The 24,826-nt window shown below is 42.2% G+C and overlaps 1 protein-coding gene across 8 annotated transcripts in view; it reads right to left on the minus strand.

Annotated features, from left to right (window-relative positions):
• The window catches only part of BEGAIN (brain enriched guanylate kinase associated), a 597,092-nt gene that overhangs the window by 171,998 nt on the left and 400,268 nt on the right, over positions 1-24,826 (minus strand). The window contains exon 1 of one of the 8 annotated variants that reach the window (XM_069949881.1): positions 10,815-10,896. The exons of the other annotated variants lie outside the window; for them this stretch is intronic. The gene's annotated coding sequence lies outside the window, so the exon portion shown is untranslated. Of the gene's footprint in view, positions 1-10,814; positions 10,897-24,826 lie in introns of those variants that run through there. 8 annotated transcript variants of the gene reach the window in all.

Below are 24,826 nucleotides of genomic sequence, written 5' to 3' on the forward strand. Positions count from 1 at the left end.
GTTACTATTGTAATGCAGCAAGACCTTGAAGTAACAATATCATGAAAGTTATAGATTAAATATGCATCAAAGGAGAATTAGTATTAAACAGCATGTGATAACATACACCGCCTACCTAACCAAATACAAATGAAACTATATGAATAATTACTATCATATCTATCTAACCAGCCATCTATCTCATATGTATTATACATTTTATAGGTGTCTGTCATCTGACCTCTATCTATATATCTCATATCTACTTATATATTTCCATACAAAGAATTGTCAGTCTTCCTCTCCTATCTCCAGCCAATGTCTCATTCATAGAAATGCTGCTTGGTGATTTTCTTCACACTAGACACAGTTAATCCCCAATAGATCTTCTAATTTCCTCTCCAATTCCTGTCCTGAGCCTAAATATGAGGATGGATGTGAGAAGACGTCTTAGTGACTTAATGATATTAGTTCTTTATGGCTAATTGTGTCAGGGATGTGTGACTTCTGGTGACTCATTCTTATAGTGTAGGTGTCATGTACAATTGCTGCTTATATCCGTCAGTCTTGCTCTGACTTCTCTTATGCCAGCAACAACAGCAGAATGCCAAACATGACGACTGCAAGCAGGAAAAAAAATGTATTCTGTGGATTCTCACAATTCCCAGTCCAAGAACTATAAACCACTACCTGTAGTTAAGATGTTTGCTAGCGTACAGTGAATAGAAACAATGATGTTTACATCTAGAGAGAATTTCCAGCTAATCAAACATATCCAAGTCCCTACATATGTGTGAGTGTTCACCAGATGATGGCACCATCTCACAAGTAGTTAGTGTTTATTTTCCAAACACCTTATAGCAAAGTCTGCTAAGAATTCAACTATCTTTCTGATGCGTTTACACAGAGAGATTTATCAAAGCCAAAGCCAGGAATAAATTTGAAAAGAGAAGAAATCTCTGTTTATAGTCTGTTCCTGGCTTTGGCTTCAAAAATCTGTCAGATAAATCTCTGTCTTAACGCACCATAAGGTATACAGTGGCATTCTGACTCTCTGCCCTTTTGTCCTGGGAGAGATAAGCGAATGCCAGAGCAGTCTGGTTGAGACTTGGGGCCGCATTACACAGAATCTTTAAGAGGAGGAAACGAGCACCAACCTGTCAGATCAGTGCTCGCTTCTTTCTTGTTCCCCACTTGCTGTCTGTGCTATTACATGCACAGACCGCCTGCAGGAGGGACTGTCTGGACAATCCTTAGATCATCCGAGTGTACCACTGCTGACACTCCTACTACGCAGAGCAATGTGCAGCAGACCGTGGCTATAGTGAATGGGATTTTTCGCATTGCGCATGTCAGCTGATTGTGGTCTTTTAGCAGGCGCTATTACACCAAACGTTTATTGGTAATTGGCCAAGTGTGGCTGATAATAGTTTGGTGTATTAGGGCCTTTACTTTTCCCTTCCCCTATTAAGAACATATGAACAAACGATTATGTGTTTAATGCTAAAAGAGCTAAAAGTAGTCGGTACAAGCTTGTGCACCTCTTTTGTGTTTATACTGCTGGAATTTGCTCTGCAATGTGAAGGATACAGCTCGCTCCATTCCTCTCCCCTGTCATAGGCATTGCATCTATATAGAGCTGCCTGAGATAAGGGATACGGCAATGCCTCAATTACTTAGGGTCCTATTACACTGGACGATTATTGTGCGAAAAATCGTTATATCGTTTGAATTTAAACAGTAATTGTTCTGTGTAATTGCAGACAACGATAGAAAAATCATTTGTATGTCGTTGATCGTTGATTTAGATCTGAACCTAAAATTATCGCTAATAATTTGCTGTAATTCCACATTTGTTTGCTCAAGTTCCGCATTTGTTCACTAATCGTTCAGTGTAATTGCACATTGTCCATTGTTTTTCTGGGATCAGAAGGAATAAACAATCATAGTAACGATCGCAATAACAATCGTAGTAATGACCGTAACTAACGACCATCATTCTGTGTAATATGGTGGAACAATTTCAGGTTAACGATAAACAATCTCATTTGTGATCATTTATCAATAGTTGTTAAAAATCGCTCCGTGTAATAGGACCCTTACTGTAATGCAGACTGCACTCAGCCTGTTGCCCTGCATGTGAAACACAATCCCTCAATGATTCCTATGATATGGAGGCAGACAGTCATTTAGCAGTAAATAAAACAATGAGACTAGCGTACAGAGACATTTTAACTATAGCCCTCACGGGACAAAGCGATTCGTCATTTCTGCATTTTCTAAAATTCATATATTTCTTTTACCATAAAATGAATTATGGGAGGGGAAAAAAATTCTTTAGGATATAAAAATAAAAACCATTTTTGGTAATTTTGGGGGCTTTCATTTTTACAAAATACAATTTATGGGTAAATTGACACATTATCTTCATTTTTGGGTTTGTTATGATTATAACAGTAGGCAATTATTATTTGAAATTGGTTTTATATAGGTTTTATCTTATTATCCAACCTAAAAAAAATTAAAAACATCCTCAAACAAATGAATAGGCCTATAAGTGCCAAATTTAGACCCTTTTTCCCTTTTATTTTTCCCCCTATGGAGCTATATGGTCCATGGTCTGTCCTTTACATTAGTACCGCTTTGGTCTGATTTGACTTTTTGCTTGCTTTTAATGTATTTTTTTTCTGATTTTGCATAAATTCACAATTTTGGCATTTGGAATTTTTTGTCTACCCCGTTTACTGTAAGCAATTGGTAATGTTTAGGGATAAGCGAACCGAACCGTTACGAACCAGATTCGGTACGAACTTTGCAAAAAGTTCGGTTCGGTACCGAACCGAACGTTCAAAAAGTTCGTTACAAAGTCCCAACGGCGTCGCAAAACTGTATTGTTTTCACAGAATGAATTATTACTCCTATAATCCCTTTTATCCTGTTTTTATGTGAATATCAAGGTGTGTGACGTCACTACAGGAACAGGAAGTGCCTGAGCGTCCATGCTCTCTCATTGTGTGCCTAGACTGCAGAGAGAGAGAGGAGCTCCGTGCTAGTTAGGGAGGGAAAGCACATAGATAGGCAAACAAGTAGATATTTACAGGGAGGTAGAGAGAGGGAGAGATAGGCAGAGATAGGAAGTAAAAAACTTGTGATATCCAGGCAGAGATAGGGAGATAAAAAAAAAAAAGAGAAAAGTGAGAAGAGTCAGAAACAGCTACCGTTCTGTGACTGAGAGGAGACGCTAGTTGTTGCTGCTGTGGTGGGTGCCGTCAACCCCGTATAGCTGCAACCAAAAAAGTTGTTGAAAAAACCCTAAAAAAGTAAAAAAAAAAAAAAAGGTTGTTAGTTTGTGATAACCTGTACATTGCTGCTTTGCTGGGTGCTATCAACCCCGATCGATCGATCAACTGCTGCCTCCTTCTCAAGTAGCCTCTCCTCAATAATACTGGACTGGAATCAATCAACTGCTGCCTCCTCCTGCTGCTCAACTTGTCTCTTTTCAACAATATTGGCCTGAGAGGCGAGCAATCTACTGCTGTCTCCTCCTGTTTCTCGAACTTGTCTCTTCTCAACAATACTGGCCTGAGAGGCGAGCAATCTACTGCTGCCTCCTCCTGTTTCTCGACTTGTCTCTTCTCAACAATACTGGCCTGAGAGTCGAGCAATCAACTGCTGCCTCCTCCTGCTGCTCAACCTGTCTCTTCTCAACAATACTGGCCTGGGTGCAATCAAGTGCTGCCGCATCCTCCTTGTAAACTTTTCTTTTCAATATTTTTTTTCACTATTTTGGCACTTTTACTCACTATATTTTATTAATATTATTCCTATTATTATTATTTTTTTTCTCATTACTTTTGCACTTTTTCCCCCCCACTTTTTTCATTGTAATATCAACTGCAACTAAACTATACCCTATCACACTCTCACTATTGTAGCTGCAATTATTCAGCCGTTAGAGCAAGGTTCGTTTTCGGTTCGGACCGATCTGAACTTCACAAAAGTTCGCCAGATCGAACCAAACCGAACTTTTCAAAAGTTCGCTCATCCCTAGTAATATTATATTTTAATAATTTGGATCAAATAAAATTTTTTTTTAGAGGATATTAACAAATTAAACCCTAATACATTTTTAGGCTATGTTCACACAACGTATCTTTTCTATTAATCACGGCCGTTGTTGCAAATTGCAACAAGAGTTGTGATTAATAGAAAAGATACATCGCATTAAAGTCAGAGGGAATCCTGGCCAGAGTGTATACACATAGTAGTATACATTTCAGCCAGGATTCAAAGTGGCCACAGGAAAAACAGACATGGCAGTTTTTTGCGAACCCACAACACTGACAGTTCACACAATGGAAAGTGCAGCTCCGGCCACACTTTCCATTGTATGGTATGGTGGGATGCAGGCACGCCCGAATGCACCTGCATCCCAATTCAACAGAAATGAAGTTCATCCAGCCGGTACTACAGTAGCAGCCAGGATGAACTTCACTGACACTGGCCGATCTGCCACATGGCCGGGTCACAAAATGTGTGAACCCGGCCATAGGGGAAAAAAAAAAAAAATAATAATTTAAGAACTACGCACCAAAAATTTGATCTCATCCTATTAAAGACCAACAGACATGGTAACATGGCTAGTAAACTGCTTGCCAACAAATTCAAAACCAAAATAGCACTTGAGCCAATCAGATTCTTATAAATCTAAATGGGAAACAGAACTTCAAGAAACTTTTACTGGGGACCAATGAAGGAACTCTCACTCCATTATATGGAAAGTATCGGACCATTTAGAAATCTAAAAAAAATAACTCCAGTATCTAGTAGCGCTAGTTTATTTATAATTAATGTCTAACCTAATAAATGCTGGAGATGCGATTCTATAGGCACCTTCCTACATATTTGGTGGGATTGCCCCACTATTCTACAGTTCTGGAAGAGAATGGGTAAATTTCTCTCAAATATGTCATGTTTCAATTATCATGCGGCCATGTGGCCCTCACTTGCTCTACTAAATATTGACGCATCTGCTTTTCCCCCTGATTTGAGAGCTATTATTATTCACACTATCACCTTGGTTAGATTAAAAATTGCAAGAATAGGGGGCAGCAATGCAATTCCCTCTCTCACTCACATTATCAGTAATATGATTGCGACATGCTGGTATGAATGTAAATTTGCTTTATCTGAATTCTATTTACAATGGGATATTTGGCTGAAAAGCTCTTATAACACCACTAATATATAGGATACATTTAAAAAAATGTTGTTTTTTTTTTATTTTAAAGGAGGAATCCAGCCAAAATGAAAAATCTGATGAAAGCAGGGGGAGGCAAGAACATAATAAAAAATGTATACTTACCTGTCCTCTAGAGCAGCGTTTCCCAACCGGGGTTCCGCGGCACACTGGTGTGCCGTGAGAACCCGCCAGGGGTGCCGCGGGATCCCGGTGGGAAATGCGACACTGTCCCTTTAATATCCCTAAAAGCTGCGGCCGAGCAGGGGGCATTAATATATTGGGGCATACTGCAGGGGGCATTATTAATATATGGGGGCATACTGCAGGGGGCATTATTAATATATGGGGGCATTATTAATATATGGGGGCATACTGCAGGGGGCATTATTAATATATGGGGGCATACTGCAGGGGGCATTATTAATATATGGGGGCATACTGCAGGGGGCATTATTATTATATGGGGGCATACTGCAGGGGGCATTATTAATATATGGGGGCATACTGCAAGTGGCATTATTACTGTCTGAGGGCAAAGCAGGGGGCACTTGTACTCTGGCCTCATGGCCATAGTACTTCTCATTGTACCCCTTTATATTGCAGTATATGAGCCACATAATTATCAGCACCATATACTGTGGCGCTATACAGTGCACATCACCACAGTATATGGTGCTGATAATTATGTGCTGATATACGTGGGACTGTATGTATGAGTTTACATGGGACTGTATATATATATATATATATATATATATAGGAATACATGGGACTGTATGTATGAGGTTACATGGGATTGTATATATGAGGGGGTTATCCTTTTTTATTTCACTTTTTTTAAATAAATAATTTATTGAAAGGACCTCTGCCAGGCATATTTCACTCTTGAGGGCTTAAAAAGCAGCTCTTGTGGTGATAAGAAGCTGATTTAAAACCCCCAAGAGTGAACTCCGTGAACTATATGTATAATATGTACTGTTTTAGTGTCATTTTGTGCCATTTTGGTTGGTGGTGTGCCCCGGGATTTTTTAAGTATAAAAAGTGTGCCGCGGCTCAAAAAAGGTTGAAAATCACTGCTCTAGAGTGCTGCATCGCCCCTCCCAGACCACTACGACCTGGATTTAGGAATGCCCACACAGCCAGCTGTTACTTTCCGCCAGGCTATTATATACCAGAAAGTTGGGAGAAACTGGAGCCCGGTGGCGGTCAGGAAGCTGGTGCTGCAGGGGCACGGGGACAGGTAAAGTATACATTCTTTTCATGTTCCTGTACCTTTACCTTTATCATAGTTTTTTTGCCAGACTCCTCTTTTAAATAAGTGGTATTGTAATAAATAAATAGTAAATGTGATTTGTGCGAACTTGTTTATTAATGCGTGAAACCCAGAAACTTGTGGTTGTTTCGGGTTTTGTAATGTTATATTCCTGGAATTGTTATTCCATGTCAAATCTACTTGTTTTGTAACTTAAAAAAAAAAAACAATAAAAAACTAAAAACTTAGAAAAATAATGATGATAATAATAATAAATAATAATCCATTCAGCTTAATCAATTCTGCCATCTCTAGTCATTGTATATACTGTATTAGTCCTATTGAAGCCCTTTCAGCGGTGTAATCTGACAGTGTTACTCTCAGACCAAAAAACTTTGTGCACCGATAAGATGCAGAGTATATTCACAGATGTCTACAAAGAAGCCAAGATAAAAAGACAATGGTAGAAATGGCATTTATTGTGTGAGATAAAAATATTTGGTAATTTTATTGTTTTTGTGTTCACCTATGTATAGTTTAAAAACATATTTTTTACACACTTTTGTAGTCCCTCTTGGGGACTTCTGTGAGAAATACCATGATTGCTAATAGAGATCAATGCTTTACCTATGTACTACACTGTTCCATTATCTTGGTACTTGATTGCTACAGCCTCCTGGAAACAGGGCCGGCCTAAGGGGTGTGCGACCTGTGCTGCCTGCTCTCCCTGCATAGTGCTTGGTTTCCGGTGCTCCTGAAGCCAGACTAGGGACCTGGCAAATTAATGTTTCAGGTATGTCCCGGTAAGCTCCGCCCCGGCCAAGCCCTGCCCCCGGTGCCCAACCACGGGTGGGATACTCACTCACTCACTCTTTGCCACAATGCAGCCTGCTCAACTGTGTGCCGGACTGTGTGTGTGAGCTGTCCTCTGAAGCACAGGCTGCGCTTCCCCATCTGCGTGATGACCTGTGACCTCTGCCCAGCCCTGTGCCTCCTCCATGCTCCTCAACAATTCCTGCAGCGTCTAGCATCCTCTGCCCCTGCTGTAAGCCTGATGCTTCTTCTCTCTCCTCTGTCTAGCTCTTTATCCTACCTCCTATCTAAATATCTATCTACCTACCTGTATTTATTCTCTTATTTTTCTCTCTCTCCCTCTCTGACAGCGCAGAGTCTGTATATACTGTGGCAATCTACTTCATGTACACTGTTCTGACTCTGGTGCTGTGTATACATGCACTGTCACAGTATATACAGACACTGGCATCTCTCCTCTCCTTGCCATCTAGGATTTTTTTGTAAAATAAAAAGACAATACCCCTATCATACCCCAGCAGCTGTACAGCAGTACAGAACAGCACTATACTGTACAAGACATTAAAAATAAGAAATGTTCATCAGAACCAGCAATTATAGTACAGTAGTCACCAACTCCTCACCCATCCTTTACTGTATAGCGTCCCCCTCATCCAAGCACTGTAATGTATGGGAGATGGTGGTGCACTGCCTGTACTACTACTGCACTGTATATGCACTCCAGCAGTCTTATACAGTACTGTACTGTATGTGAAGCCTCACCACTGCTTAACTCGCCAGGTACAACCCACCATCCACGCTCGCAAAAACGTTCGAAAAACGTTCGAAAACCGAGCAAAGTTCGAATTCCAAACACTACTTCTGGGTAAAATTTCGTTCGAGTACCACGCAGTTCGAGTTCCAAAGTGTTCGAAAACTGAGGTATTAATGTATATCTGAGGATAGAGACAGAAGATTTCTCTAAGGAGATAGTAATTCCTGGGGCGTGCAGGTGACATATACAGAATCTAAAACGAACATGGTTTCTCATTAGGAAACTATACTGAGATCCTTCACAAGTGGAAGCGGAATATTCACATAATGCTTCGTTTAAAGTGTCACTGTCGTTTACTTTATTTTATTTATTCTTTTTGCAGAAATCAATAGTACAGGCGATTTTAATAAACTTTGTAATTGGGTTTAGCCGAAAAATGCATTTTTATCATGAAAAAGCAGTTTGAAGCTCTCCCCCTGTCTTCATTGTTCACTATGGAGAGGGGAGGGGTGGGGGGAGAGGAGGCACCAAAACAGGACAACAAAGAATTAGCTTACAGCTACATCCTGGGCTATCTCCTCTGAAGTCAGCACTGACCTCTCTGACGTGATTTCCTGATAATGAGCAGTAAATGAGAGAGAGGAGCGGGGGGCCCTGGGGAAAGTCTTTTTGAATGCAGATAATGGCATATTTGCCTAATAAACCCAATTACAAAGTTTGTTAAAATTGCCTGAATTATTGATTTTTGCAAAAAAAAAAAAAAAAAAAAAAAGAAGAAAATGAAGAGAAGGAAAGGGAAATGAAAAGTAATGAACAAAAAAAAAGAATAAAAAATTTAAGATGGGGACAAGAAAAAGCAGGAGGAAAAAAAGAAGAGGATATGTCAGGGAAACGAGGAAGGAGAAAAAAAATGTAATGAAGATGTAAGAAGTGTGGGATTGCAGTGCACAGTGCATGATCATGGGCAGCCCGCAGATCTGTCACTTACAGTCACGGACCGTCCACTTGTGGAGGGAAAAACTCTCCTAAGGGTCTATTCACACATACAGGTTCTGCAGCAGATTTGATTCAGCAAATATTAAAGGGGTAGTGCGGCGTTAGAAAATTATTCACTAAATAACACACATTACAAAGTTATACAACTTTGTAATGTATGTTATGTTAGTGAATGGCCCCCTTCCCCGTGTCCCCCCCACTATACATACCTGATTTGGCAGGGGGGGGGGCGGCATGAGGGACGACTGCAGCGGTTCGGCCGGCCTTCTGAAGATTACATCATTGTCACAAGATGGCAGCCGGGGGTTGACACGAATCAGTTGAGTATAATGCACCACACTTCCGGGTTTAGCGTGGGGGGGGACATAGGGAAGGGGGCCATTCACTAACATAAAATACATTACAAAGTTGTATAACTTTGTAATGTGTGTTATTTTGTGAATAATTGCTTAGCGCTGCACTATAATTGAACTACATAATGGAACACAGCATCAAATCTGCAACATTATGACTGCTGTAGAACCTGTATATGTGAATAGACCCCAAAGGACCTAGTGGCTGCAGATAAATGAGGAACCAGTAAGTTTATGAGCCTCAGTGATGACACAGCGGAGCTCAACTGAGCTTCACAGGTGTCAAAATCTTGTAAGTCAGGAGTGGAGCGCACCCTCTGTTCACACATGCAGCCTTATTGTCTTATAGAGAGGCATGTCTATACCACAGGCTGCAGTCACATTATTAGACTACGGTCTATACCACAGGCTGCAGTCACATTATTATACCATGGTCTATACCACAGGCGGCAGTCACATTATTATACCACGGTCTATACCACAGGCTGCAGCCACATTATTAGACTACGGTCTATACCACAGGCGGCAGTCACATTATTAGACCACAGGCGGCAGTCACATTATTAGACCACAGTCTATACCACAGGCTGCGGTCACATTATTATACCACAGTCTATACCACAGGCTGCAGTCATATTATTATACTAAGGTCTATACCACAGGCTGCAGTCACATTATTAGACTACGGTCTATACCACAGGCTGCAGTCATATTATTATACTAAGGTCTATACCACAGGCTGCAGTCACATTATTATACCACGGTCTATACCACAGGCTGCAGTCACATTATTAGACTACGGTCTATACCACAGGCTGCAGTCACATTATTAGACCACGGTCTATACCACAGGCGGCAGTCATATTATTATACTAAGGTCTATACCACAGGCTGCTGTCACATTATTATACCATGGTCTATACCACAGGCTGCAGTCACATTATTATACCACGGTCTATACCACAGGCTGCAGTCACATTATTAGACCAAGGTCTATACCACAGGTTATATCCTGAGGGACAGACACCGCCTTGCTGGTCATTAATCACCCCAGTAGCTCAGTCTGTGTAGTCACCTGCAGTATACAGCAATAAGAGCCTACTGTATACACTGTATATATCTGATAACACAGTATACAGCAGCAATAGCCTCCAGTATACACAGTATATATCTGACAACACAGTATACAGCAATAAGAGCCTCATGTATACACTGTATATATCTGATAACACAGTATACAGCAGCAATAGCCTCCAGTATACACAGTATACATCTGATAACACAGTATATATCTGATAACACAGTATACAGCAGTAAGATTCCAGGATACACAGTATAGATCTAATAACACAGTATACAGCAGTAAGAGTTTTCCCAGGATATTAGAGAAAACCTGACAGGAAACATACATTCCCTCTTACTAACCATGTGTGGTGACTGGGGAAGGATTTGGTGAAATTCTGAGGTAAAAACCCACAGACTTGGCTGCTGTACCTGGGAGCACATCTGTAGTGGCAGCTGCCTGAGGAAAAGTCCTGACTGGGCGGAGCTTCACCTGAGGGGGAGGCCACGCCCTCAGTGAGGACCTTGGTTGAAAAGGCCACCACTATTCGGTGCCTCACCTGAGAGGATGCCCCGCCCCCAGTCATCACCTCAGCTGAGAAGTAGCTCCGCCCCCAGTCATCACCTCAGCTGAGAAGTAGCTCCGCCCCCAGTCATCACCTCAGCTGAGAAGTAGCTCCGCCCCCAGTCATCACCTCAGCTGAGATGTCCAACCCCCAGTCAAAACCTTACCTGAGGGTGCACTCACATGTACCGCAGTCGCAGTGAAATCCACTGCAATACTCAGTACTGTTATGGAGAAACAGGCCGCAACACAGGCAGGTAAAGTATTATCTGCTGCGAGAGTGCAGAGCCATAGGCCATAACAGTACAGAGTATTGCAGCAGATTGATGACCTGATGTGATGCAGTAAGTGTTAATCCACCCTGGAGCAATAATTACATGCACAGTAATTCAGTCACAGGAATCTACCCGTTACTACTTTAGACGCACTTCTCTGGTATATTTGTATGGAATGAACTATAAATCCCAGAATGCTGCATCACTTTTCTTTGGTTTGTTTAACCCTTTAAGGACATGGCCCATTTTCGTTTTTACGTTTTCGGTTTTTCCTCCTTGTGTTTAAAAGGTCATAGCACTTGCATTTTTCCACCTAGAAACCCACATGACCCCTTATTTCTTGCGTCACTAATTGTACTTTGCAATTACAGGCTGAATTTTTGCATAAAGTACACTGCGAAACCAGAAAAAAATTCAAAGTGTGGTGAAATTGAAAAAAAAAACGCATTTCTTTTATTTGGGGGAAATGTGTTTTTACGCCATTCGCCCTGGGGTAAAACTGACTTGTTATGCATGTTCCTCAAGTCGTTACGATTAAAACGATATGTAACATGTATAACTTATATTGTATCTGATGGCCTGTAAAAAATTCAAACCGTTGTTAACCAATATACATTCCTTAAAATCGCTCCATTCCCAGGCTTATAGCGCTTTTATCCTTTGGTCTATGGGGCTGTGCGAGGTGTCATTTTTTGCGCCATGATGTGATCTTTCTATCGGTACCTTGATTGCGCATATACGACTTTTTGATCGCTTTTTATTACATTTTTTCTGGATTTGATGCGACCAAAAATGCGCAATTTTGCACTTTGGGATTTTTTTGCGCTGACGCCGTTTACCGTACGGGATCAGGAATGTGATTAATTAATAGTTCGGGCAATTACGCACGCGGCGATAGCAAACATGTTTATTTATTTATTTATTTGTTTACTTTTATTTATAACCTGGGAAAAGGGGGGTGATTCAGACTTTTATTAGGGGAGGGGGCTTTTTACTATTAACAACACTTTTTTTTTTTTTTTACACATATACTAGAAGCCCCCCTGGGGGACTTCTAGTATATACACTGTGATCTCTCATTGAGATCTCTGCAGCATAGATATGCTGCAGAGATCCATGAGATCGGCACTCGTTTGCTTTCGGCTGCTGCAGCCGGAAACAAACGAGTGCCGAGCCGAGGACGGCGCCATCTTGGACGCGTCCCCGGCCGGCATCAGTAACGGAGATCGCTCCTCCGGGACAAGGTCCCGGAGGAGCGATCTCCCCCACTAGACACCAGGGAAACGTTGCCTCCGGTAATCGGAGGCAGCTGTCAACTTTGACAGCTGCCTCCGATTAGCTAATTAGCGGGCACGGCGATCAGACCGTGCCCGCTAATAGCGGCGGTCCCGGGCTACACGCGGCACCCGGGATCGCGGCACTTCAAAGCGGGGCCGCCGCGCGGCCCCGCTTTGAAGTGCTAATGAGGACATAGGACGTACCGGTACGTCCTATGTCCTTAAGAGGTTAAAATTGAGAGGACCAGGACGTCCTGCTCAGCCAATCAGTGGCTGCGGTGGGGCAGTGCTCTGATTGGCTAAGCGGGACAAGCAGACATCGGGAACCCCCGAAGCAAGCCAGAGCAGGGAGGAGGTGATGTATGCTCCGGCCGCCGGGGGGTTAACTTATATACATGCAGCGGGATGTCAATGAAGGCACCCTAAAGAGGATACAGTATGGTATGCATGGGGGTCCCACCACTGGAGTTGGCATCTAGCTTAAAGTGACTGTACCCACAATCTGACACCCCCCCCCCCCAAACCACTTGTACCTTCGGATAGCTGCTTTTAATCCAAGATCTGTCCTGCCGTCAGTTCGGCAGGTGATGCAAGGGCCGGACTGGGACTGAAAATCAGCCCTGGCATTTCCGAGCACACAGGCCCACTCGCCGTGCGGTGATAAGTTATGAGATGATGTTGTGAGTGCAGCATGGCTACATGTTGTATCATCACGGCCATGACTGTAATTACAGATAATAACACAGTAAATGGGGTCAGAAGCTTCTGTCTCTGTACTGTGTAGCTGAGCTGCAGTTATTGGTCGTCACCACTGCATAGTGTACAGAGACAGACTGCTTACGGCCCTGGGCACCGTGGTGAGTTTAACACCACTACCACATACTGACTAATGTCACCACACACTGACTAATGCCACCACACACTGACTAATGTCACGGCATACTGACTAATGTCACCACATACTGACTAATGTCACCACATACTGACTAATGTCACCACATACTGACTAATACCATCACATATTGACTTATTTCACCACATACTGACTAATACCATCACATATTGACTAATGTCACCACATACTGACTAATGTCACCACATACTGACTAATACCACCGCATACTGACTAATACCACCGCATACTGACTAATGTCACCGCATACTGACTAATACCACCGCATACTGACTAACCCCACCGCTGCTACTGAATAAGATCTTCTGTACACAGCTCACTATCACCTCATCCAGTCATATAGAGGTGGACGCAGCTCTACACAGGTTCTGTACTCCATATACATTACAGTGCAGTTATATTAGGTGACTTACAGGGGACGTCTTCTCTGATCAGAGTTTTTCCCTTTTCATTTTCTTCTCCATTTGCCCTGGGCCATTATGAGAACTTCTCCGAGCCACGAATCCACAGAATCTGCCAGACAGACATTAGGCTCCTCACTCTGGCACCATCCTCATCTCTATAATAACTGCACATCTGTATTGGCCCCTTTACACCCTCATTTAGTGGGTAGGCTGACTCTATGTGATTCCATTTTAATATATGGCCCTCCTCTCTGTCGCACCTCCTTATAGATAGCCCCCGCTTATAGAAGCCCCCCCCATATTGTCCCCTTATAGATGGCCCCCTATGTTGCCCCCCCTATAGATGGCCCCTCCTATGTTGTCCTCTTATAGATGGCCCGGTCTCCCCCTATATTGTCCCCTTATAGATGTTCCCTTCTCCCCCAATGTTGTCCCTTTATAATCCCCCTCTCCCCTATGTTGTGCCCTTATAGGCCCCCTCTCCCCCTATGTTGTCCCCCCCTCTTATAGATGGCCCTCTCTCCCCCCTCCCTTATAGATGGCCCCTTCTCCCTCCCTTATAGATGTACCCCTCCCCCCCTTATAGATGCCACCTTCTCCCTTCCTTATAGATGTCCCCCCCTTCCTTATAGATGGCCTCTTCTCCCCATCCCCACCCCTTATAGATGCCACCTTCTTCCCCCCCTTATAGATGCCACCTTCCCCCCCCCCTTCCTTTTAGATGGCCTCTTCTCCCCCCCCCCACCCCCTTATAGATGCCACCTTCTCCCCCCCCCCCTTCCTTAAAGATGGCCTCTTCTCCCCATCCCCCCACCCCCTTATTGATGGCCCCTCTAGTGCTTCAGTCTGGGCCTGGTGGTACAGTCACTTTAACGATCCAGCCCATGTTCCGGGCTGCCACAGGTGGGGAATAGGAGGCAATCTGCCTGGAGCATTCCTAATGATGAGGAGGGACAGATAAGTTGTGCAAAGTTAGGCAACAGATACTCCCGTTTGGCACGGGGCTTCAAGTTTAAAAGTATTTTTTTAGGACAATAACTGCATCACCTGCCGAACGGACCACAGGACAGGTCTTGGATAAAAAGCAGCTATCTGAAGGTACATGTGGTATAACCCGGGATTCACGCTGTGTTTTTGCAGTCCGTTTAACACATATGTTTTATGGGGTAAAAATGGATGCAATTGTGTGCAATGCGTATGAAAACGTTTTTCCATTGACTACCATTATAAAAAAAGGATCAAAACTGATGCCTTTAAAAAAAATAAATGAAAATTTAGTGTGTACAAAAATGCGGTTGACCAGGTTTGTGTACGTTAAAAGTTACCATTTAAAAATGGATACGTGAAACAGACTGTAGAAACAATGTCTGAACCTAGCCTAATGCTACGTTTACACGGAACGATAATTCGCCCGATCGTACGATTAACGATGTCGAAGTAACAATGTGTTTTCCACAACGATCAGTGTTTAGACGGTACGATATATCGTATGGAAAATTCGTTTTGCGATCGCTTAAGCCCATCTCACACATAGGGTAAATCAGTGAACGATTGTTTACACGGAACGATCTGCGAATTTTTTGCGAACGATCAACGACGATTTGAGAACTTGTTGAAAGATCAAAATAAACGATTTATCGCTCATCGCTTGATCATTCGCAGCGTTTACACGTACGATTATTGTTCTAATTTGATCGTTATCGTGCGAATTTGCACGATAATCGTTCCGTGTGAACGCAGCACAACTCTTGTAATGCTCAGAGGTATCTAAAAAGCTCAGCTTATGGGTCATTATCATAACGCCCATTTAAGTAATAGGAATTATGTAAATTGTGTAATTTGTTCTTTTCCTTAGTGTTTCTTTGGCACAATTATAACTCCTCACCTCCTAAGTGCTATAGCCTATAACGCTTCCATTTTTGCAGGATAAATAGTACTTTTTAAAGATACTCATTCATTTTACTATAAAACATACTTTAAAACAGAAAATTTATCTGAAATTGGTAAAAAAAAAATTAAAAAACAAACCTGAAGTTCTGCAAATTATGAAGGATTTTGTTTTTTCACTGTTCATTTTGAAGTAAAAATTAATTTATCTTTATTCTGCAGGTCAGTGCGATTACAGAGATAACTAGTTTATATACATTTTTGTTATGTTTATGATGTTTATTTTCATCATTGGCCCATTAAGGGGAGAGGAATCTGGACCTATGGTGCGTTTATACGGACAGATTTATCTGACAGATTTTTGAAGCCAAAGCCAGGAATGGGTTTGAAAAGAGGAGAAATCTCAGTCTTTCCTGTTCTCTGTTCATAGTCTGTTCCTGGCTTTGACTTCAAAGGTCTGTCAGATTATACTCTCTGTGTAGGGCCGTATTAGATGGCACGATGCCTCCTGTAAGTGAGCGCTGATCTGCTAGATTAGTAATTACATGGCTCGATATTCGTTTAGCAATGTCCTTGCAGCCCTTGTCCTTAAACTGTATACATTACCAGTCCAGGTCCCCAGTTTCCTTCTGCCTTCTGCTCGCTTCCCAGAGCCGCCACTGTAGCTTCAGAGCAGGTATCAGAACTGACAGGCAGCTCAGCCAATCACTGTCACATAGCGATGCATGCCCGGTGGCTGATGATCTTAGTCAGGACCAAAAGACATGATCAGCCAATCACAGAGCGATAATCGTCCGAATCGGCCTTATAGCTTTATGTAATAGGGCCCTTAGTTTGAATGGACCAATACGTGTTATGGTGGCCATGATCCATGCCGCTAAAAAAAACCTGACAGGTCCTTGTACAGATTGCAATTGTGGCACGGATCCCCATTTACTAATGGATGGGTCTGTGCATTTAGGACAGCTAGATGCACATGCCTAGTGTTGTTCGTAGCTACAGGTCAGCGGCTATGAACAGCATAACAGACCTGTGAATGTGGCTTAAAGCCAAATTTAAACAGGGTGACTCCCATCTGCTTTCCTAAGCTGGGGTCCAATGCTAGGTTTCTGTGTTACTAGATACAGACTGAACTTAAAGGGGTGCTCCGGCGGGGGGGGGGGCACTTTTTTGGGGGGACCTCCCCGGTTCCAGCGGCGGGTCCCGCATCACGGCGCTCCGGTCCCCGGCCGCTTCCGGGTGTCTGACGCCACCCGAGATGCTACGTCTCAGGTCCGCTCAGCCACTCAGTGAAGGAGGCGGGATCCGTTTGAAGTCCGCTCGGATCCTGCCTCCTTCACTGAGTGGTTGAGCGGCCCTGAGACGTAGCGTCTCGGGCGGCGTCAGACACCCGGAAGCGGCCGGGGACCGGAGCGCCGTGATGCGAGACCCGCCGCTGGAACCGGGGAGGTAAGTGGACGTCTTTTATTTCAGCCACCTCCTCCCCGGTCCCCCCCCAAAAAAGTGCCCCCACGCTGAAGCACCCCTTTAACAACAGGCAGTTAACATACAATTTCAAAGAAGTGAGACACCTAGTGGCCAAGATGTCAGACCTTTTTCTAGGTTAAAGGGGTTATCCAGTGCTACAAAAACACGGCCACTTTTTCCTCTACTGTTGTCTCCAATTCAGGTGTGGTTTGCAATTAAGCTCCATTTACTTCAATGGAACTGAGCCTCAAAACCCCACCTAAACTAGAGACAACAGTAGGGGGAAAGTGGCCATGTTTTTGTAGCGCTGGATAACCCCTTTAAGGCTGCGTTCACACTACGTATATTTCAGTCAGTATATTTCAGTCAGTATTGCAACCAAAACAAGGAGTGGATTAAAAACACAGAAAGGATCTGTCCACACAATGTTGAAATTGAGTGGATGGCCGCCATTTAATGGCAAATATTTGCTGTTATTTTAGAACAACGGCTGTTATATTGAAATAATGGCCGTTATTTACTGTTATATGGCGGCCATCCACTCAATTTCAATATTGTGTAAACAGATCCTTTCTGTGTTTTTAATCCACTTCTGGTTTTGGTTGCAATATGAGGACCACAATACTGACCACTTTCCCTCTAGTGTTGACTCCAGTTTGGGTGGGGTTTTGAAACTCAGTTCCATTGAAGTAAATGGAGCTTAATTGCAAACCGCACCTGAAATGGAGACAACAGTAGGGAGAAAAGTGGCCATGTTTTTGTAGTGCTGGATAACCCCTTTAAAGAATCTCATGGGCTTCCACATAGGGGGGAAGCTACAGTATTTGAAACAACAGTGACCATATAAGGAAGTTCCTTCTCTGACATTTAAAACTTGCATTTACACCTCACTGTATACAGTTAACACATTCTGTAGCCTTCAGGCACGAGTTTAAGAATTCAGCGCTTCACAATGCACTATAGCTCAGGTTCAGTCAACAGGGGATTGGGTCTACATTCCATCTGCCTCCAGCTTTATATTTATGGGAGATAATGGAGATGTACATGTTACTTGACAGCCCCTAATCGCTGTAGTGTCTGCAATAAACTGTAGTCAACAATATGATACAATTGTCATAAGAAGTAATCTTCCGGTGAGTTGATCTGCCATCCAGGGTCTGAAACCGCAGCTCCATCTAATGAAGAACTCCTGACTGTGACATGAGAATACAAGAGTGTGGACAGAGCTATAGTGGTAGAAATGGAGAAAAGAAGAATCCAGCACTCACCAAATATGCTGCTAAACCAATTCTGTTTATTCCATGAATTAAGAGGAGGGGCGGGGAGGGAGCTGATCACAGGTGCATCCTGGAAACAGCCTGTTTCGTATCAAAGTTTATTTCTTCCGGCCAAGGAGATAATATGACTGTATCATCTTGCTCTACCTATTATAATACTGCTCCTATATACAAGAATATAACTGCTATAATACTGCTCCTATATACAAGAATAAAACTACTATAATACTACCCCCCTATATACAAGAATATAACAACTGTAATACTGCTACTATATACAAGAATATAAATACTATAATACTGCTCCCTATTTACAAGAATATAGCTACTATAATACTGCTCCTATATACAGGAATATAACTACTATAATACTGCCTCCTATATACAAGAATATAACTACTATAATACTGCTCCTATATACAAGAATATAACTACTATAATACTGCTCCTATATACAAGAATATAACTACTATAATACTACTCCTATATACAAGAATATAACTACTATAATACTGCCCCTATATACAAGAATATAACTACTATAATACTGCTCCCTATATACAAGAATATAACTACTATAATACTGCTCCCTATATACAAGAATATACTGCAACTCATGATACTGCTCCTAAACAGTAAAAAACTCTGGGGATATGAATTGTGAGGAAATCTTTCTATTTCTGAGGATTTGTACATTTATTACTGATGGATTTGTAGGAGTTTTCTCACCTCCCATCTAATGATTATATGAGGTCAAGGAAATCCTCTATGTCTAGTCTTATTACAGGGGAAGGTAGGGTATATTAACGCTCTGGCTCATGTAGAGCAGCCCCCATCCTGTCTGTATATTCTAACATACAGATTAAGTATCTGAAGAGTCACTTTTCGGCAGATTGCACCTAATGACTGTCTGGTGATCAGGGGTCTGGACAGGGGCGTAACTAGAAATGGCTGGTCCCCATAGCAAACTTTTGATTGGGCCGTCATACAAATCAAATCCTGAATACCGAGACCAATATTACTAATAATACCAGTATAAAAGGAGCAACTATTACCACCACACCATGACCACTAATATTACCATACTGTTACTGACCAAATCCAGTATAGTAAGATGAATAGTACAAACAGTACCTGGTGAGGGGCCATTATAAGGACAGGCTCTTCTTTCTACACATTCTCACTTGTATACTATTGATGTGTTTATCCCTTACCAGTTGAGTTCTGCCTTCCTTATATGTGAGAATATATAATGCCTGCACCTTCAATGGGAAATTGACTATACTTAACCTCCCCTGACCTCGGCTGGAGGCATTAGATACCATGGCGGTGATTCATAGAGTCTAGATTTTAACTCTTCCTATCCCAGAGAACCAAATTATAATGAAATTATAGCAAACTATTGATAGTCTACAACTATATACTATATACTGCAGCATTACTGATTTTATGTAAACTGTTGTTTTGCATAGGACTGCAGGTGAGCTCACTTTATCTAATGCGGCTTCTTAAAGGGGAACTCTGGATAAGAAAAACTTGCTTTCTATTAAAAGTACATTAAAAGTTATATAGATGTGTCTATACAATGTATTACCGTATCTTTACGGTTCTACCACACTGGTAGTTGATAGAAATCCAGGAAGTGAAAAAAAATGGCCTCTGTGCCAATTCACATTGTCTCTTGCTCCCACTGCTCTCCCACCTTAGGAGACAAATCTTCCATGCCTCTGTCTCACATTGTGTGTGTTTTCTGAGCACAGGCTGATGATGCAGACAGGGGGCAGGGCGTGATGTCCCAGGAGGCGGGGCTGGATAACTCAATCCCCTGAGTGATTCACCATCTCTGACCAACCAGAAGAAGCTGCTGCACTGATTTTACTGATTGTGATGGGTGGGGGACTGTGATGATCAGCTGAGGGAAAGCAATGCATTCTGGGATATGCTAAACCAGGAAGGACAGAAACACAATACAGAGCAAACACCCCCCCCCCCAAACAAATGGATTTTTGGTAGTTTCAAAACTGGGACAGATAGGTAAGTAGTGCATTATGCATCTGTAGAAGTTTCATTTTTTTAACCTCTACATGGAGTTCCCCTTTAAGATATCCTCACACACTGCAGTTTAAATGCAGTACCGCAGAAAACGCTGCAATACCGCAACAGTACTGACATGAAACTACAACATGTTTGAATACACATTTTCATTGTGAAAATCTTTTTCTTTCAAATCAACTGGTCTCAGAAAGTTATAATAAAAGTTGTAATTTAAATCTACATAAAAATCTCCAGTCTCCAAGTACTTATCAGCTGCTGTATGTCCTGCAGGAAGAGGTATATTCTTTCCAGTCTGACACAGTGCTCTCTGCTGCCACCTCTGTTCATGTCAGGAACTGCCCAGAGTTAGAGAGGTTTTCTATGAGGATTTGCTGCTGCTCTGGACAGTTCCTGACATGGCCAGAGAAGGCAGCAGAGAGCACTGTATCAGACTGGAAAGAATACACCACTTCATGTAGAACATACAGCAGCTGATAAGTATGGGTAGACTTGAAAATTTTAAATAGAAGTAAATTACAAATCTGTATAACTTTCTGAAACCAGTTGATTTGAAAGAAAAAGATATTCGCTGGATAACCCCTTCAGTATATTCAAGAGTAGCAGTACTAAGTTTGTCAGGGCAATAGAGTTATAATTGTCATACAACACCACTGAATGTAGCTGTATATAGCTGTAAGAGTATGACACTTGTCACAGCAGGTTAGATTCATTCAGTTGGCACAACTCAGCAATATTACACTATTGCAATATGTGCATTTTACATTGGACTGCAGGTGCATTTTCTTAGCTCAGTAAGTTTTCACCACAGAAACGACTCTGCTGCATCTGTGTATATCGGTGGAGTAGAGTAGTGTTTGTGAAGCTAAAGCTCTTATTTGGCCTATAGCAATTTCATATAGCAAGCGCATTTGCACAGCTTCAGTTGTGTGCGGACTCTTGGCCCCCCCCCCCCCCAGTATTCTGCCGCAGGGCTGTGCTAGGACAGAAGCCCAAACTTCTAAACAGTTTCGAAGCTCCTGGCATCATAACGAATGATGATACTGGGATCTCCAAGGTCCAGCCTGCAGAATACTATCCATGCGCGGACAGTATTTTGTGGACATGTGAATGCCCCCATCTTCTGGGGTCCTCAAGAATCTCCTTTCTTTCATAGAAATATAGAAGATTGTTGGCAGAAAAAGACCACTAGATTGGACGTATTGATCACTTTTTATACATTTTTCTTAAATATAAATGTCATAAAAAAATAGCAATCCCTGCGTTTTTTTTACTGTTTGTTGTGCGGGAACAATACGCGGACAATGTGCGGACAATTACGCATGCTATGATATATAATACATTTATTTATTTCTTTTTAATGGTTTATTAATAAAATAGGAAGGGGGTGATTTAAACTTTTATTGGGGGAGGGGCTAAGAAACATTTTTTTAAACTTTTTTCCATTTTTTATTTTACACTTGGGACTTATACATTTTTACATGACATTACTAGCACTGATCATTGCTATGCCATAGCATAGCATTGATCAGTGTTATCTGCGATCAATGCATAGAGCGCTGAGATGACTGCCGGGAGGAAGGTAGGAGACCCCTGGCAGTCAGCTACAATGATCAGAACACCGACATTTCACTGCGCGGGTCCCGATCAAAGAGTGACAGGAGTGAAGCTCCTGTCATTGAATCTTAGATGTGGCACTGCAGTGGTTAACGGCGGGCCGCTGCGTGATCGCTGTTGATCTGTTTTAATGGTCTTTTTATTTTTTTTTTATAATGGAAGTCAATGGAAAAACGGATCCAAAATTATGCAAACAATTGCATCTGTTTTTTCTATAAAACAGATATGCTAAACGGACTGCAAAAATACAGTCTGCACCTATCTTTACTGAGAAAGCACAATTCACCTGACACGTTACAAAACCAAGAGAGAAAGTGTAGAAGTGGCATCTGTTCTTCATATTGTTTAACTTATGGTCCTTTTACACGGAGTGATAATTCGCCCAATCGATCGTTATACGATTTTGAAGAAACAAATTAGTTTTTATAAGGATCGGCGTTTAGACGAATAAACGTTAGAAAAATCGTTAGAAGATTGGTTTTTAACCTTGTAGGGACATCTGCCGTTTCAGTACAGCATATGCCCGCAAAAGTAGTTTAGAGGGGGGCCGCACCGCTCCCGCTAATTAACACCGTTAGATGCAGCTGTCAAACATTGACAGCTGCATCTAACAGTGTTAAATGCAGCCCATCCCTGGTGTCTAGTGACGGGATCCCCCCCTCCCCGCCTGCCATTGCAAAGTACAATTAGTGGCGCAAAACATAAGGGCTCATGTGGATTTCTAGGTGAAAAAATGCAAGTGCTATGGCCTTTTAAACACAAGGAGGTAAAAACGAAAATTGGCTTTGTCCTTAAGAGGTTAAGATTGCCTAAGCCCATCTTTCACATAAGGTGAATCTTTGAAAGACTGTTTACACAAAGCGATCTGCGAATTTTTAGAGAACGACCAACGATGATCCAAGAACATGTTGAAAGTTCAAAATGAACGATTTCATGCTCGTCGCTTGATCGTTCGCAGTGTTTACACCAGCCGATTATCTCTCAAATGCGATTGTTATCGTGAAAATTTGAACGTTAATCGTTCCAAGTGCACCATTAGTATGAATGACTTCAAAACTGCATCACAAGCCTGTGTAAACCTGCACTGTGTTAGGGTATGTTTGCACTATGGAATACGTGTGGAGACTTCAAGCCGATCCTGCCGCTCGGCCTCCACTTGAAGGCCGCCTGTCCCATAGACTCGTTGATGACATGCCAATTGAGTCTATTGACTATGGGACTATAGGGGGGATTTATCAAACATGGAGACCAATGGGCAATGGCTTTCACTGTGCACACAGTCGGGGAGATTTATCAACAATGGTGTAAAGTGAGACTGGCTCAGTTGCCCCTAGCAACCAATCAGATTCCACCTTTCATTTTCCAAAGAGTCTGTGAGGAATGAAAGGTGGAATCTGATTGGTTGCTAGGGGCAACTGAGCCAGTTTCACTTTACACCATGTTTGATAAATCTGCCCCTATGAGTCTATGGGATGAACGGAGGCCGCACAGCTAAATCTGTTTGAAGTCTAAGAGCGGAACATACTCTAAGGGGGTATTCAAAGAAAAGAAAAATAAAGCATAAAAATGCACAGTAACAACACACAGACATTTATAACATTGAGCTTTAGGAGCAGCAGCAGGTAAAACAGTCTGTTTGTGCTAGAAACAACCTGATGAAGCCTGGTAATGCAGATCACAATGCAAACAATATAGGTTCACATACTTTTGCCACTCAGAGATATGTGATATTGGATCTTTTTCCTCAATACATAATTGACCGAGTCTAATATTACTCATTCTGGTTCTTTTCATCTCCTTTTTGGACCTGTGTGAAAATCTGATTAGTTTTAGGTTAAATTTATGCAGAAAAAAATAGAACTTTCCAGTACAGTGTACATCTATATATACTGTGTGTGCATATTTATGGCCATGGCCTCAGGAACAATGAGTCCATTGCATTGAAAAAACAACCAATTTATTATTTGGATGAGTCCCCCGCTCTGCCTGTCTCTATGCTGGATTTCCAATTACACTGGATTTGTGCATCCAGGCATCTCCTGTACAGCGGGGAAAATGCATAAAAGTAAACTAGTGCACTCATGTAACCAGTGACCCCGCCGGCCCTTACACCGGGGCTACAGGAGCTGAGGAGGATGTGTACATCTATCGGAATAATTTATTGTACAACTTTTGTAATAAAAGGGACAGTGGTATGGAGTCAAAATAGGTGACCTCCCCACGTGTCCCCAGGTGCCCTACAGCTCCACATCCATATAAGACACAACTTATAAGAGGACACATCCTCTATACTTCACCACACAGGACACATCCTCTACTCTATACTATACCACACAGGACACATCCTCTATACTTCACCACACAGGACACATCCTCCACTCTATACTACACCACACAGGACACATCCTCTACTCTATACTACACCACACAGGACACATCCTCTATACTTCACCACACAGGACACATCCTCCACTCTATACTACACCACACAGGACACGTCCTCTATACTTCACCACACAGGACACATCCTCTACTCTATACTACACCACACAGGACACATCCTCTATACTTCACCACACAGGACACATCCTCCACTCTATACTACACCACACAGGACACATCCTCTATACTTCACCACACA

The sequence above is a fragment of the Dendropsophus ebraccatus genome, chromosome 13, assembly GCF_027789765.1.
Source record: "Dendropsophus ebraccatus isolate aDenEbr1 chromosome 13, aDenEbr1.pat, whole genome shotgun sequence".
NCBI lineage: Eukaryota > Metazoa > Chordata > Amphibia > Anura > Hylidae > Dendropsophus > Dendropsophus ebraccatus.